Source organism: Mus pahari, chromosome 21 (genome assembly GCF_900095145.1).
Source record: "Mus pahari chromosome 21, PAHARI_EIJ_v1.1, whole genome shotgun sequence".
Lineage (NCBI taxonomy): Eukaryota > Metazoa > Chordata > Mammalia > Rodentia > Muridae > Mus > Mus pahari.
In genome coordinates this window covers 49,746,978-49,763,488 of record NC_034610.1, presented here as the reverse complement: position 1 = coordinate 49,763,488, position 16,511 = coordinate 49,746,978, and the positions used below count along the sequence as shown (strand labels likewise).

The 16,511-nt window shown below is 37.6% G+C and overlaps 1 protein-coding gene across 1 annotated transcript in view; it reads left to right on the top strand.

The window, feature by feature from the left end:
* The window catches only part of Lama2 (laminin subunit alpha 2), a 454,349-nt gene that overhangs the window by 346,626 nt on the left and 91,212 nt on the right, over positions 1 to 16,511 (top strand). The window lies entirely within an intron of this gene.

The following is a 16,511-nucleotide window of genomic DNA, read 5'->3' as shown; positions in this document are numbered from 1 at the left end:
CCTTCCTTCCTTCCTTCCCCCCTTCCTTCCTTCCTTCCTTCCTTCCTTCCTTCCTTCCTTCCTTCCTTCCTTCCTTCCTTCCCCCTGTCCCCTGTCTCCTCCCATCCCTTTTTTGCATATAGGACAATCCTTTGGTTGGACATGAGGAAGTTTATATAAAACATTATCAAATGGTTTGAACCAGTGAGGACTTAGGACTCTGGAAGATCCTAAGATTTCATGTTACAATCCCCAGAATTCACACTTCTCACTCTGAAATCACACCCTGGAGAACAATGACTTCTAGATCTTTTAAAAATGTTTCTTCGTTTATCCTGCAGATAAATGGGCTTCATTCATCCTTGCATGGGGTGTTATAGGTTTAATTACTACTGTGATGAGTGAGCTACGCTTCACTTACTGCACACTGTTCCCCAGGTTTTATTTACCCAAGGTTGGCGCATACACTATCTGTATCATTTGCCATTTGCTTTTTCAATGATGCAGCCATCCTAACCGCTTCTTTTCTTGTTCACCACGGAGAACATGACAGTGGGCCCCACATGTGTAGGGTGATGAGGGATGGTATAGCTCTCTGCCCACAATTGTTCTAAGTTTGAAGGAATATTTTCTCACTTTCCGTTTGCTTTCCTTAAAGGACATCCTCCGTTCTTTCCCCAGAGGGGAGGGGGGGCACTCTGCAGGAAGGGATGATAGACAGTAGAGAGGTATCTTTCTGTTCTCATGGCAGACACTGATCCTTGATCTCCCTGCTTATTCCTAGGTGCCTTTGTGTTCCAGATTCTGTGGATTAATACCCTGCTTCATTCTCCTCTGTATGTGAACTATAAGAATTAACTGTATAAAATGAAGGAACAAAAAGACCCATAGAGCCATATTAGTAAAGGTAGAGAAGGGTATCCGTCATGTAGTTGAAATCTGTCTCTACTGAGATGCTGGCCTCTTTGATCTTCTCCACAGATCCCCATCCTACTTCTAATTCCCCAGTGACCTGCGCTCCAGTCTCAGTACTATCTTGTAAAGAATGACCAGTCCTTTGGTGAAAATTCAAATTTTACTTGGGTAACATATATATGCTTCTTACCCTATATTTTACTTTAACCATTGGAAAAATGTTTTGGGAGCCTCCAACAGTCTACTAGTTATGGTCTGAGATAGGAAAACACCCTGCTTAACTTAATATGCCAGGGTACACATGCCTTTTCTCTTGGCCAAGGATGGAAGCTTCCAGTGCTACCCCAGCATCTACAGTTCCCAAGTAGATCTGGAAAGCTCTAAGATTCTCTCTTCTCCTTGTTGTAAAAACACCTACTTTGTGTTCTCTCTCTCTCTCTCTCTCTCTCTCTCTCTCTCTCTCTCTCTCTCTCTCTCTCTCTCAGAACACAGTGTCTCCAGATTGAAAATTAATGCTGTCATCAAGCTCCCTTAGTGAACAGAAATTTGAATAACCAAAAATTACCCTGAGTCTTTTCTTTTATTCTACCCAGTATTCTCCGATGTTCATATAGGTGGTACCTTGTAGATAGTTAATGACTATTAAACACCAGTTGTCCCTCCTATGCCTGGTATACAATTAGTGGCTACTAAACACTAGATATCCTTTCCATGTCCAGACAAGGACAAGAGAACTAGAAATCTGTAGTAATTATGATACAGACATTAAGAATGAATAAAACATTATATTGACACGGATACAGGGAAGTTGAACAGAGAAGACAAAGAAATCTCTCTTCTCTCTCTCTCTCTCTCTCTCTCTCTCTCTCTCTCTCTCTCTCTCTCTCTCTCTCTGTCTCCCTGTCTATAGATTGAGGTCCCTTTTAAATACCTGTGTGAACCTCAATGTTTCGTAGGATGTTTATTAATTAGGTTCTAACAGTATGCTTAACACTTACGTTTGGAGAAGACATCATTGGGTGAGATTTGGTGAATTAGATTTCTGTCTTTTGTTATCCAGGCAGTAACCTGTCACTAGGGTTTTCTTTCCCAGAACATGGTTCACCTTGGGTTGCCCTTTGCTGGTCAAATTCTTACAGCACATGCAGTTCTTAGAACATATAACTTAGCTTGTAACTTTCATTATTTTTAATTGACACACTCAAACTTGTTAACATAACAAGCATTTTGTGTAGAATTCTAGTAAGTGTGAGGTAATGGTTTGTGGCTTTGTTTTGCATTTCTATGGTGGTTAATGATATTGCGAATGCTTTGCATAAAATCCATTATCCTTCCTCCTCTTCTGAGACACACCTCACTTCGTTGTTTATTTTTATTTGTTATTTTCTCATTATTTGGATTTCTGAGCTCCTTTATTCAGGAGTTGGTGTATGACTTACAAATATTTCCTCCCATTCAATAAGCAATTCTGTTAATTTCCTCCTTTTTTACACAAAAGATGTGTAATTTTATGTACTGTCTTTTGTCTTCCTATTTTTTGTGACAATTGTGTTTTTTCTAACATATCTTAAAAAGAAAAACATGTGACCACGTGTGTAGCATTCTTCCTTTGTTTTCTGTAGTTGTTTTATAACTCACTCATCTCTGTTTAAATTTATAATCTCCAATTAGTTCATTCTCTGTTAGTGAAATTAAACACCCAAGGCTAAGGAATATATAATGAGTTTTATTTGGTTCACAACTCTGGAGACTGAAGTTCCAGCATTAGATGGTAACATTAGTACAGTGTTCTAAAGCTCAGTGAACCAATGGCATCTCTGTGAGAGCAAGTGTAAGAGAATGAAATCATGTGATAAAGACAAAGGAGGGTGAGGACGGAGGAGGTTTATTCCCTTACATCAACCTCTTGTGAGAACTAGCTGAATCCCACAATAAAATGCTAGCTTATTCTGGAGCAGCATTTTGATGACTGTTCAAGTATGGTTTTTTCCTTATATTTTACTGTTAATTTGTTAACAATTTCAAACATGCATATCATGCACAGGGTCCTTATCTCCTACTGGTCTACCTAAATCTTAATAGTGCTATTGAGAACAACCTTCCCAGGCCTGAGTCCCTGCCAGGCACACCACATAAAAGCCTTTGTGAATCCACTCTGCATTGACTTTTCTGTATGAGGTGAGGTAGGACCTACTCTCACTGTTTGCATATGGATATCTAGTAGTTATCACAAGTTTACTCTTGCAGGTATTGTATTCTCCTGTTGTGTCTTCGGTCATTTGACAAAGTTTCACCAATCATCAATGTATGGAGTCCTTTCTGAGACTACAATACTTTAATGATGTATATTTAAATTTTTACTCTGGGATCTTGCTACTTTGACTACTATTGCTTTGAATATATTTTGAAGTCAAGGAATGTGATGACTTCAAGTTTATTTCTTGTTCAGTATTTTTAAAGTTATTTAAGGGAATCAATTATATCCATGAAAAGCTCTGGTATTATTTTCTATACCTGTGAAAAATATCACTGGAAATATAGAATGATATTCAAACTGTGTATCAGTCTTGGCAATACGGTTTTTCACTCTCCCAACCTAAGAGAGCAGGATATCTCCTGCTAACTTATATATTTTTAACTTTGTTTTATCAATATTTTATGGCTTTTCGTGTATAGATCTTTCACTTTTGTATTAGTCAGGATGCTCTAGAGTCACAGAACTTATAGAATGTCTCTCTATATTTAGGGAATTTATTGTGATGGCTTACAGTCTGTAGTCCAACTAACCCAACAATGAGCATCTGTGGATAGGAAGTCCAAGAATCTAGTAGTTACTCAGCCCTACAAAGCTAGTTGTTTCATCTGGTCTTCTGCAGAAGTGGGTTCTAACAGATGTGCTGGCAAGTAAGTGCAGTCAAAGAAGAGTCCTTATGTAGGCCTCCAGCAGAAGGTGTGGCCCAGATTAAAGGTGTGTACCACCATGCCTGGATCTCAGACTCAGAGGGCTCAGAGATCTCCTTGCCATAGTCTCCTAGGACTACAGGCATGTACTACCTTACCTGGGCCTAAGATTTTTGTGGTCACTATGCCTCAAGATATCATTCCAAGATCCAGGCAAAAACTTGGGTCTCCCAGCCTCAATATCTGGATCATAGGTGAGCCCTCCATTTCTGGATTGTAGTTCATTCCAGATATAGTCAAGTTGACAACCAGGAATATCCATTAAAACTTTCATGGCTAAATTTATTCCTAAGGATTTATTTCATTTTTCTCCTTTTTTATTTCTTTATATCTTAGTAAGTAGAATTGGTTTGGGATTCTGATTTCTTCATTTGTTCATTTTGTTTTCGTTTTATTGCCTTTTCAGATAGGTTATTATTACAGACAGGTTATTATCTAGAAGTGCCCTGATTTTGAAAAATGTTTGAATTCACCTACATTTTATCATATGAAGCATGATGTTTGGAAGTTCCTATTGTAGAATGACTAAATCTAGGTCAAAATAAAAGCTTTACCGCACAGTGTTACCATCTTGTGGTAACAGCAGCTAAAGTCAATTCTTTGCACAGTATCTCAAGAGGGTAAAGCAGGCTACTGTCAACTACAGTTCCCTGTGAACAGTGGAGGCCTCATCCCTGCTGTGTGATGTAATTGTATCCTTTTACCTACATCTCCTCACTTGTCTTTAACCACAACTCTAATAATGACCAATCTACCTCTGTGAGGCCAGCACTAGATGCCACACAGTGGTGAGATCACGTGGCTTTTGTCTTTTTGCACCTGGCTGATATCTCTAAGGCAGTGACCAATATGATCACTCATACTGTCATTCCTTAGTGTTTAATGGGTGCGTAGCATTCCACTGGACACAAAACATACTGGTTTCCTTGGGCAGATTTAGTACCTTTCAACTTTAGATTTTAATTTTTAGTAGACTTAATGTTTACTCTGTAATTATAGATGATCATTCATTCCCAGTATCAAGGAAGTTATGGTATGCATAATAGATGCATTTATAAAGTACTTGTTTATTTGACATATTAAACATTTTTATATTTTCATTGTTTCATTAATATTAAATTGATTTTTGTTGAAAATCTACTAAAATTAATGAATAAATAGTACTATTAAACACATAGGATATATATAAAGGTGAATGAAATTCTCTGTCATTAAATCAGGAATAAACATTTTTTTACTACTTGCTGATAAAAAAATAATGGTTTCCTGAATATTCCCTATAGAATCTCCTCATTTCCTTTATTTTATTTTGTTCCTCCTGGTGTTATTCTCTCATTTATTATTTTCTTTCATGTTACTCCTATCCCTAATAATTTATCCTCTACTTTATACATCTCTGGGATCCAGGGTGGCAGGAATCTTTTGATTCACTATAAGACATTGAATCAATGTGAGTCATGCAGTTATGTGATTAAACATTAAAGCCTGGCTAACGAGTGTTTGTTTAGAAATACGGGCACATTATGTTCAATATTTAAATTTTATTTTTATAACTGGGTAAAATAACACAACTCAAAAGCACCAGGAAGGTGATTTTGGAGTATTTTCTACTGAAATAATATTGTAAGTCCAAATACTGCCATGATGTCTATACTATTCATTAGGCACTTCTTGTTTTTGTTTTCCATTTTTATCCCCTAAATAGTAACATAACAATCACTCAAATAGTAATTGGGTATTTATAAATTTAGGAATTAATATTTATGACCATGTAATGTTGGTGAGAATATAATACCAACCTACACTTAATGTTACAGTTCAATGTGACATTGAAACTGGTGACCAGCACCTTGTTCCTCTTCATTGCTGAGTTCACATCCTAACTGAGAACTCAACATTTCCCATATCAGCAACTACAAAAGATCATAGAGGATCTAAGGTGCACAGTCTATACTGAGTCTGCATGTGAAAACCATCTTCATTATACCACCAGGAACTCGCTCATTTTCTTCATACACAATACACACACTTAAGTCAATGACTAAATAATTATCTATTGGAAGCAAAAAAGCCAGTGCTTTTTTCATGACCCAACACTGGGCGAATTTAGAAAGTGATAGCATCAAATGTTGCCAGAGGTCCAGCTAGCCTAGGGCCTGCCTTGCGTCAGTAAGCCTGTGACACTCAGAGACCCTAAGTCGATCATGGCTATCACAGTGGGATCAAAGAAAAACAATTCTTATGTATTTTAATGTTTTTATATTTTTGGACATTTGACAAAATGATTATCAGATTCTTTCATATTTTAAGTGCCCCTCTGGTTGTCTTTGTGTTCTCAGCAAGCTAAAATGTCAACCATGAATTCAGATTCCTAGAGGCAAGCGTTGGGACTTTCTGCTGACTCTGCATGCTTTCAGTCTTCCACTAGGACTTACCCAGTCCCTGTATCATTCTAGAATGTATGATTGGTGCCCCGATCGGCTAGTGATCAAGTTGATCTACTTCCTTTTTAGTTACTAGTAATTTAGAAATCCATAATTGGGGCCAGTGAGATGGTTCAGGAGACAAAAGTGCTTGCTATGGCTGTTTGAGAACCTGAGTTCACTTCCTGGGTCCTACAGTGGAAGGAGACTACTGAATCAACAAGTCCTCTAACATCCACTTGTGTGCAAAGATATGTTTGCACCTGTAGCCATACATGTGTCAAATACACACATATGCTAATGATGCTAAAGTTTAAAAAAACACAAGGTTGGTTTTTAAAAAAACTATATTTAAATTTATATATAGTGATTTCCTTATTTTCAAATGCATATGGTCTTTATGACATTCATATAAAAACAATTTATGTCTATTATTTAAAATATGAAATATGGGCCAGGAAGAGGGAAGAGAGTAAAATTGTGCAGCATCCATCTAACTACAAATGATTGTTTATAATATTATGGTCTAGCTGTCCCATATTTCTTCTTATGCTAATAATTTTTCCACTACTGTGTCTTTTCAACGTAACTGATTTGTAACTTCATATAGCAACTGACTTATAAAACACTTTTTTAACATTACTCTCCAAAGTTGTGTCTTTTAAAGTAGATTCCCTCATTTCTCTGATAATTCATTATAATCAGTACTTCATTCTTAATCTCCTCAGTAGTCTAACACCACAACATGCATAATTTCCTCTTTACAAATTTTATGTAAACATATTGTACTGAATTACCAACATTACATATGACTTTCACATTTTAAATAGTTTTCTTTGTTGAAAAGATTTTAAATTTAAAATCACGTAAGCTGGCATATTATCTCGGCACATTCCCCCTTCTGGAAGTATGTAATTTGTCTTCTGAAACGAGTTATTTCATAAACAGAATGGCACTGTCAGTTACTACTTTTTAAAAAATACAAATGAATATTCCACATGTATTCAAATAGTCAATTCAACAAACTCAGGAAATTTATCTGTGATAAATTTATTTGAGGGACATTATAAAGTCTAATAGAGAAAGAAAGATAAACAGCTTTTAAGGTTTTTAAAAAATAAGTCACAAAGGCATAGTTTATCTAGTTGATGAACCCTAAGTGACCTTCAGGGTTCCCATCACCCTCTGTTCCTCTCCCTCCTTCTCTGGCAACCCAACTCCTGGTGTCATGCTTCTGATCCCTAGGGGAAAGATCATTTGTTCCTTGGTAGTGATTTTGTTTTTTTACATATTTTTAAATTTTATTTGGAAAAATTTAAAGCATACTGCCAAACAGAGATCTTCATATACAAGTTAATTTTACAGGTAACGTTCTAAAATTCTTTCTTTATTTATTTATTTATTTATTTAATTATTTACACACTCCTGCCCCCCCCCCCGTCCACCCTCTGACTCTTCCACATCCCATACCTCCTCCCCACACCCCTGTCTCCAAGAGGATGTCCCTGCCCACCATCCCCCTCCCCACCTGACCTCTAAACTCCCTGGGGTCTCCAGTCTCTTGAGAGTTAGGTGCATCTTCTCTGACTAAAACCAGACCCAACAGGCCTCTGCTGGATATGTGTTGGGAGCCTGATATCAGCTGGTGTATGCTGCCTGTTTAGTGGTCCAGTGTTTGACAGATCTCGGGGGTCCAGGTTAATTGGGACTGCTGCTACAGGGTCACCCTTCTCAGCTTCTTTCTACCTTTCCCTAATTCAACCACAAGGGTCATAAGCTTCTGTCCATTGGTAGGGTGCAAATATCTGCCTCTGACTCTTTCAGCTGCTTGTTGAGTCTTCTGGAGTGCGGTCATGCTAGGTCCCTTTGTGTGAGTGCTCCATCCTCAGTAATAGTGTCCGGACCTCCCCTTGAGCTGGATCCCGTTTTGGCCCTAACTCTGGACCTTCAGTTCCTCAGGCTCCTCCCCATTTCCATCCCTGTAGTTCCTTCAGACAGGAACAAATATGGGTCAGAGTTTTGACTATGGGATGGCAACCCCTTCTCTCACTTGATGTCCTGTCTTCCTGCATGAGGTGGGCTCTATAAGTTCCCTCTCCCTACTGTCTGGCATTTCATCTAAGGTCCCCTCCCTTTGAGTCTGAGAGTCTCTCACTCCCAGGTCTCTGGTGCATTCTGGATGGATCCTCCAACCTCCTACCTCCCAAGGTTGCCTGTTTCAGTTCTTTTTGCTGGCCCTCGGGGCTTTATTCCTTTTCCTTCACCCAATTCCAGATCAGGTCATGCTATCCTGCCCCACCCCCAACCACATTCCCTTCCAGGTCCCTCCCTTACTCCCCACTTGTGATTGCTTTCTTCTCCCTATAAAGTGGGACTGAGGCGTCCTCACTTAGGACCTTCAGGTTGTTGACCTTTTTGAGTTCGGTGGACTGTATCTTGGATATTATTTTTTGGTTATTATGCACTTATTAGTGAATACATACCATACATGTCCTTTTGGATCTGAGTTATCTTACTCAGGATGATATTTTCTAGTTCCATACATTTGCTTGCAAAACTCAGGATGTCCTCATTCATAATAGCTGAGCAGTATTATATTGTGTAAATAAACCACATTTTCTGTATCCATTCTTCTATTGTGGACATCTGGGTTCTTTCCAGCTTCTGGCTATTATGAATAAGGCTGCTATGAATGTAGTAGAACATGTGCCCCTGTGGCATGATGGGACATCTTTTGGGTATATTCCCAAAAGTGGGATTGCAGGGTCTTCAGGTAGATCTAGTTCCAATTTTCTTTTTTTTTTTTTCACTTTTTTAAAGATATTTTCTTTATTTACATTTCAAATGCTATCCCGAAAGTTCCCTATACCCTCCCCCTGCCCCTGCTCCCCTACCCACCCACTCCCACTTCTTGGCCCTGGTATTCCCCTGTGCTGGGTCATATAAAGTTTACAAGACCAAGGGGCCTCTCTTCCCAATCATGGCCGATTAGGCCATCTTCTGCTACATATGCAGCTATAGAGACACAAGCTCAGGGGGTAATGATTAGTTCATATTGTTGTTCCACCTACAGGGTTGCAGCACCCTTCAGCTCCTTGGGTACTTTCTCTAGCTCCTCCATTGGGGGCTCTGTGTTCCATCCAATAACTGACTGTGAGCATCCACTTCTGTGTTTGCCAGGTACTGGCATAGCCTCACAAGAGGCTGCTATATCAGGGTCCCTTCAGCAGAATCTTGCTGGCATGTGCATTAGTATCTGGGTTTGGTGGCTGATGATAGGATGGATCCCCGGTACCCAAGATACATTTTGCAAAACACAAGAAAACCAAGAAGGAAGACCATCGTGTGGATACTTCATTCCTCCTTAGAATAAAGAACAAAACACCCATGAAAGGATATAGGTACAGAGACAAAATTTAGAGCTAAGATAGTTCCTCTTTCTCCATATCCTCTCCAACATGTGCTGTCACCTGAGTTTTTGATCTTAGCCATTCTGACTGGGTCATTTTGATTTGCATTTCTCTGATCACTAAGGACTTTGAAAATTTCTTTATGTGCTTCTCAGCCATTCAAAATGCCTCTGTTGTGAATTCTCAGTTTAGTTCTATATCCCATTTTTTGATTGGGTTGTTTGGTTTTCTGATGATTAGCTTCTTGAGTTCTTTATATATTTTGGATATTATCCCTCTGTCAGATTTGGGGTTAGTGAAGATTTTTTTTTTCCCAATCTGTAGGTTGCNGATTTGTCTTATTGACTATGTCCTTTGCCTTACAGAAGCTTTCCAGTTTCATGAGGTCCCATTTATCAATTCTTGATCTTAGAGGATGAGCCATTGAAGTTCTGTTTAGGAAATTTCCCCCTGTGTCAATGAGTTCAAGACTATTTCCTACTTTCTCTTCTATTAGATTCTGTGTATCTGGTTTTATGTTGAGGTCCTTGACCCACTTGGACTGACCTTTGTGCAAGGTGACAAATATGGGTCTATTTTCATTTGTTAAACCAGCACCATTTATTGAAGATGCTTTCTTTATTCCTTTGTATGTTTTTGTTGTCTTTGTTAAAGATCATTTGTCCATAATTGTGTGGTTTTATTTTGGGGTCTTCAGTTCTATTCCATTGATCAACATTTCTGTCTCTGTACCGATACCAGGCAGTTTTTATCACTATGGCTCTGTAGCACTGCTTGAGGTCAGGGATGGTGACTCCCCCCAGGTGTTCTTTTATTGTTAAGAATTATTTTCGCTATTCTGGTTTTTTTGCCTTTCCAGATGAATTTGAGAATTGCTTTCCCCATGTCCTTGAAGAATTGTGTTGAGATTCTGATGGGGATTGCATTGAGTCTGTAGATTGCCTTCGGTAGGGAGATCATTTTTATTTGATAGTGATCTTTGAGTTTCCTCAGGAAGAACTGCTGTCTTCCCATTTGAAAATCCAGGACTGACCATTGTTCTCAACACCAAAACCATTTGTCAGACAAATTAATAAATTCATTTTGTATTAATAACATTTTATTTTGATGTGAGCTACTTTGGGTTTTAACAAAGAATAAAATTAACATGATAATGCAGTTAAATGTTAATCTCTTGGTTAAATCTTTGTGAAGTTTATCATTTTGTGTGTGTGTGTATGTGTAAATATATAAATATATATTTACTATTTTATCTTAACCTCTTTCATATCATATTAACTATGAATGAATAATTCATACAGAAACTTACATAAAATAAATTATATTTTAAATAACAGTAAATTTGTATAATTATATATCTACTTATACATACACATACAACACATATAAAAGCATATGCTCAGAACAGAAGAGATATTTATAAAAATACAATCTTTGAAAACAAGAAACTCAATATCCTGTGGCTCCGAGACTCTCATTTGTATTTCACATATGTTGTAGATACAGCTCAGAAACTCAGATGTGATGCTTATGAATATGTATGAGGTGTAATTAGCTTAGAGAATGTTGCTTTATCACCTGTCTTGATTCTGCTGCCATGCTTCAGTAACTTACTGAAAAATGTTGGAAGGGTCTCTCCAAATTGCAGTGAGTGGAAACAGTTCTGTTCATCCATAAGATGTTACTGCTCACTATTCCCTTATCATCAGACAGCCTGACTTTCAAACCTGGGTATTGGCAGATTGCTTATAACTGACAGTTGCATGCCATCAGCTGTTTAATATTTGAAGACTGTCTGAAAACACTAAGGCTTTTTTAAACAATATTTATTTAGTTGTTTTCTGCATAAGAGTACACTTTAGCTGTCTTCAGACACACCGGAATAGGGCATCAGAGCCCATTACAATCCCATGATTCTAAGCTACCAAATGGTTGCTGGGAATTGAACTCAGGACCTCTGGAAGAACAGTCAGCACTCTTAACCGCTGAGCCATCTCTCTAGTCTTGACTTATATTTAAATTCCTTTACATTCTGTACAAACCTTTCAATTCCACAGGCCCATTGCAAGGGCCAGTGAGAGACACTGCTTACTTACAGCACTGACATACTCACCTACTCTAAATCTGCTAATGTTCCAATTGCTCAATAACCCTAATCTGATTTCGAATGTTGTGGAAAGGTCACATCTAACAGTTTTATTTCATGGTAAAGTCTGGACTCCTCAAGTCTATGGAACAGAAGTACTTGGATGCTTGTCCATACATCAAAATCGCCTGCCCCCTGCCTTTACCAACATTGTTTTCACTCTCTCCCATCTCTGCCTTCATACATCACTTATCTCCTTATAAGACAGAGAGTAATAGAAAACTATAGCTCTACAGAAATTTCCAGCTTTCTAAAGTTTAGGAAAAATAAGATGAAAAGACATAATATATTTTAAAAAGCAAATGTGAAGGAAGAAACAAAATGTGATTGGGGGCAGTAAGAAAAACACCCAGGAAGAATGCAGGCTTGTGGCAGAGAAAGGTACAGCGTACAATGGATGATTGGAAGGTAATAACCAGCCAGCCGGGTTGATCATCCCCACAGCTGGCAATAAAAGATGTGATGTCACTGTATCTTATACAAAAAGGAAAAGAAATTCAGAATATATTTAAGTTATGCTCTGCCAATACAACAATCTTTTTCTTTTCTTTCTTTTTTTTTTATTTTCTTTATTTACATTTCAAATGCTATCCTGAGAGTTCCCTATNCCCCCCCCCGCCCCTGCTCCCCTACCCACCCACTCCCACTACTTGGCCCAGGCCTTCCCTTGTGCTGGGTCATATAAAGTTTGCAAGACCAAGGGGCCTCTCTTCCCAGTGACGGCCGATTAGGCCATCTTCTGCTACATATGCAGCTAGAGACACAAGCTCAGGGGGTACTGGTTAGTTCATATTGTTGTTCCACCTACAGGGTTGCAGCCCCCTTCCAATACAACAATCTTATTGAAATAGATACTTTTTGTTTTTTACAAATCTCAAACCGTTAAAATTTACCCACACATAAATAAATAATTCAAATAGCTTTGATAGAACTGGAAAGGTGGCTCAGAGGTTAAGAGCACTGACTGTTCTACCAGAGAATCCGAGTTCAATTCCCAGCACCCACATGGCAGCTCACAGCTGTCTATAACTCTTGTCCCAGAGGATCTGATACCTTTACACAGATATGCGCAGGCAAAACACCATTGCTTACGAAATGAAAATAAACAAGTTAAAAAACTCAAAAATTTCTAAAAATATATAAAATATATAAAAATATATAAAATATATAAAAATATATAAAATATATAAAAATATAATAAAATATATAATTTTGTGTATATGAAAGAATCATATTTGTAATTGAAAACCACATGCACACTCACCCACACATATATTTATATGCATACATACATGCACACACATGTATACATAAATGCACATGCACACGCACGCACACACACACACACACACACACACACACACTCCATTTCATCAGCCCACTATTGCTCTTATCCAAATACCTGGCAAGTCAGTGAATAACAACAAAAGTACACACTAATTTTCTTCATTAAATCATATGTAAAAATTATTGACACAATTATAACACATCAAATTCAACTTTTCATTAAAAAGATTATATAGTGTTTCTAAGTAAGGTTAATTAAAGGAATGAAATACATATAATATTTGAAAATCAATTTTTTAAAATATTAAAGAAATCGTATCAGGTATGTCTGTGACTGAAGGCAATGTAGCAGAACCCAAGATCATTTCTTAAAAATATTCTGAGCATACTGTGACTAAGAACTTCTCTGCATATTAGCTATGAAGGCCTGTTACATAGAGGAAAAGCCTTTCACAACCATTGTACTTCAGAACAAAATGTTTCAAAGTTTTCTTAATTCAGAAAAAAATGAAAGGATGTCCACACTTACCACATTTTTTGTTTGTTTAAAAATTGGATATTTTATTTATTAACATTTCAAATGTTATCTCCTTTCCCAGCTTCCCTTCTACAAACTCCCTATCCCACCCACCCCCCTTACCCTGCTTCTATGAGGGTGCTCCCCCACCCACCTACTCACTCCCGCCTCACCTCCCTAGCACTCCTCTACACTGGGGCATCAAGCCTTCACAGAACCAAGGGCCTTCCTTCCAATTGATGCCAGATAAGGGCCCTTCAGCTCCTTCAGTCCTTCCCCTAACTCCTCCATTGGGGGCCATGTGCTCAGTCTGATGGTTGGCTGTGAGCTTCCACATCTGTATTGTTCAGGATCAGACAGAACCTCTCAGGAGACAGCTGTATCAGGCTCCCTTCAGCCAGCACTTCTTGGCATCAGCAATAATGTCTGTGTTTGGTGTCTGCATGTGGGATGGATCCCCAGGTTGGGAAATCTCTGGATAGTCTTTCCTTCAGTCTCTGTTCCACTGTTTGTCCCTGTATTTCCTTTAGACAGGAGAAATTCTGGGTTAAAAATTTGAAGATGGGTGGGTGGCCCCATCCCACAACCGGAGGAGGGGGTGGTCCTTCCTAACCTCTGGATTTGGTCTTGACAGGTTTGCTTATCACTTTCATTCAGTGTTATTCCTTAGGAGGCGGCCAGGCTTGTAGGGAGGGGAGAGGAAACAGCAGTAACCCACACTGAAGACATGTACACAGCGGTAACCCACACTGAACACATGTACACAGCGGTAACCCACCCTGAACACATGTACTCACTGTTCATTCTGAAGCACCATGCTGTCTAACCAAGAGTGGGTGCCATTGCTGTCTATTAGAAAAAAATGTTACCAAAACTGATAAACAGATTGATCATAGCTAAGGAGCATGACAGAAATACACAAAATTAATCATTTGTAGATTCTATTAGAAAAAAATTAGAAGTTGAGGTTTCAAATGGGCAATAACATCATTAATCAGGATAGAAACAAATTTTGTAAGAACTCATAATACTCAGAAACTGAACATTCTTGAAATAAATAAAGTCAAGTAGTCCAAAGATAGACTATGTCTATGGGTCAAAAAAATCCAATATTCTTATGCAGACAATTTTAGACACATTGGAATATACACTGAAAGAAATCCAAGTAAAATATGGCTAGCATTTATTCCTTATAAAATGACACCAATGTTGAATTCATTGGGAATAAACACAATAATACAGTTGCTCTATTGGACTTCAATGCTTTCTATAAGCTTACAATGTGTAGACAATGTGACATTGGTCAATATTAACAAGTAGCTCCTTAAATCAGAAAAGTATAGACGTACATTAAAACTTCATGGTCCAAAGACCCTGATGCTTATAAAAGTGATTCATATCAAGTGAATAAATACACACATAAATAGGAATTGGATATTTTGTACAAAAATATCTTAGTTCATATTCCAAAAGTATCCATAAAATATTATAGACCTATGGATAAAGTATAAAAATATGGAACAGTTAAAATATGAAAGAAATATATTTGATTTTAGGTAAAGATTTTTAGTATACAACACTGAAAGCCTGATACTTGCTGTGGCAGAAAATTATAAACAGATTTCATCAAAATCTGGAGATGATGCTTTTAATAAATTAATTTTAATAAAATAAAATGTAAATCCCAATATAGTAAAATCAATTACAAAATTATGTATCTGATCAATGACTCATACCATGTTAATATCCTTCAAAACTTAATAAGGACAAATAACTTAATAAAAGAATGAAAAAATAAGACTTACACATCAAGCATATCTTGTGATCCCAGCACTTGAAGAAAACGAGAAAGGAAGATCTGGAGTTCAATCTCAGCTGTGTAGTGACTTCTAGGACAAGGTCCCACATGGGACCTTGCCTCCAAAACAAACAACAATTCTTTAAGCATGTTCTCCACCAAGGAAGATAGGAGGTAAATACAGGAAATGATGCTTAGCCTGGTGAGTCAGTAGGAAAACTAAAACTGAAAGCAAAATGCCAACCTTAGAATGTTAACCCTTTCAAAATAGCGAAGTCATGATGGAAAGAATGTGCAAAAATAGAACACTATATTGATGAGAGTTTAAAATAGTTTAAATACTTTATCTACCTGCTGGTGATTTCTTACAATCTCAAACCTATACCTATATGTGATACAATCTTTCCATTACAGGGAATTTATTTCTAGGGAAATAAAAACACATTAGTAGAAATATCATACAGGAATGGTCAAGGAAGCTCTAGTTAGCATTCCCAGGGCTGAAAACAAAACATACAGCCATCAGGTGATAAATGAATAAATGAATAAAGGGTTTTAGGCCTATCTGTGTAGTGAAACTGCATACCAGTTGCAACCAAGTATTGATACACAACTCAGACTAATATCCAAATGCATTCCAGTGTAAGAAGCTGGATAAAAGGAGGGTATGCTAAATTATTAAATTTATAGAAGACTGTATAAAATGCAAACATGATATTGGAAATCAGATGAAATGGAAAAGGAAGAGGATACAAAGAAACTTTAGTTTCTTTGCTTTTATTTGTCATGGTATCAAGGTTGTGTTATGTCAAAATGTTAGGCTTACCTTAGTCTATATGGAAGGACCTGAGGTTGACTCCTGTGGTACAAATTAGAAAACATAATTAAGTATAGTTGCTTGTATTTCCAAGGTTGAGGAAACAGAGATAGATTGATTTTCAACCCTACAAGGGAGTTCACGGTCAGTGGGAGACTAAATGTAGGAAAATGGTAGCAGCGCTTAGGAACGACACCTATAGCACAGGAAGTTGTACTTCAGCCTCTAATATGTGCTCTCTCTCTCTCGCTCTCTCTC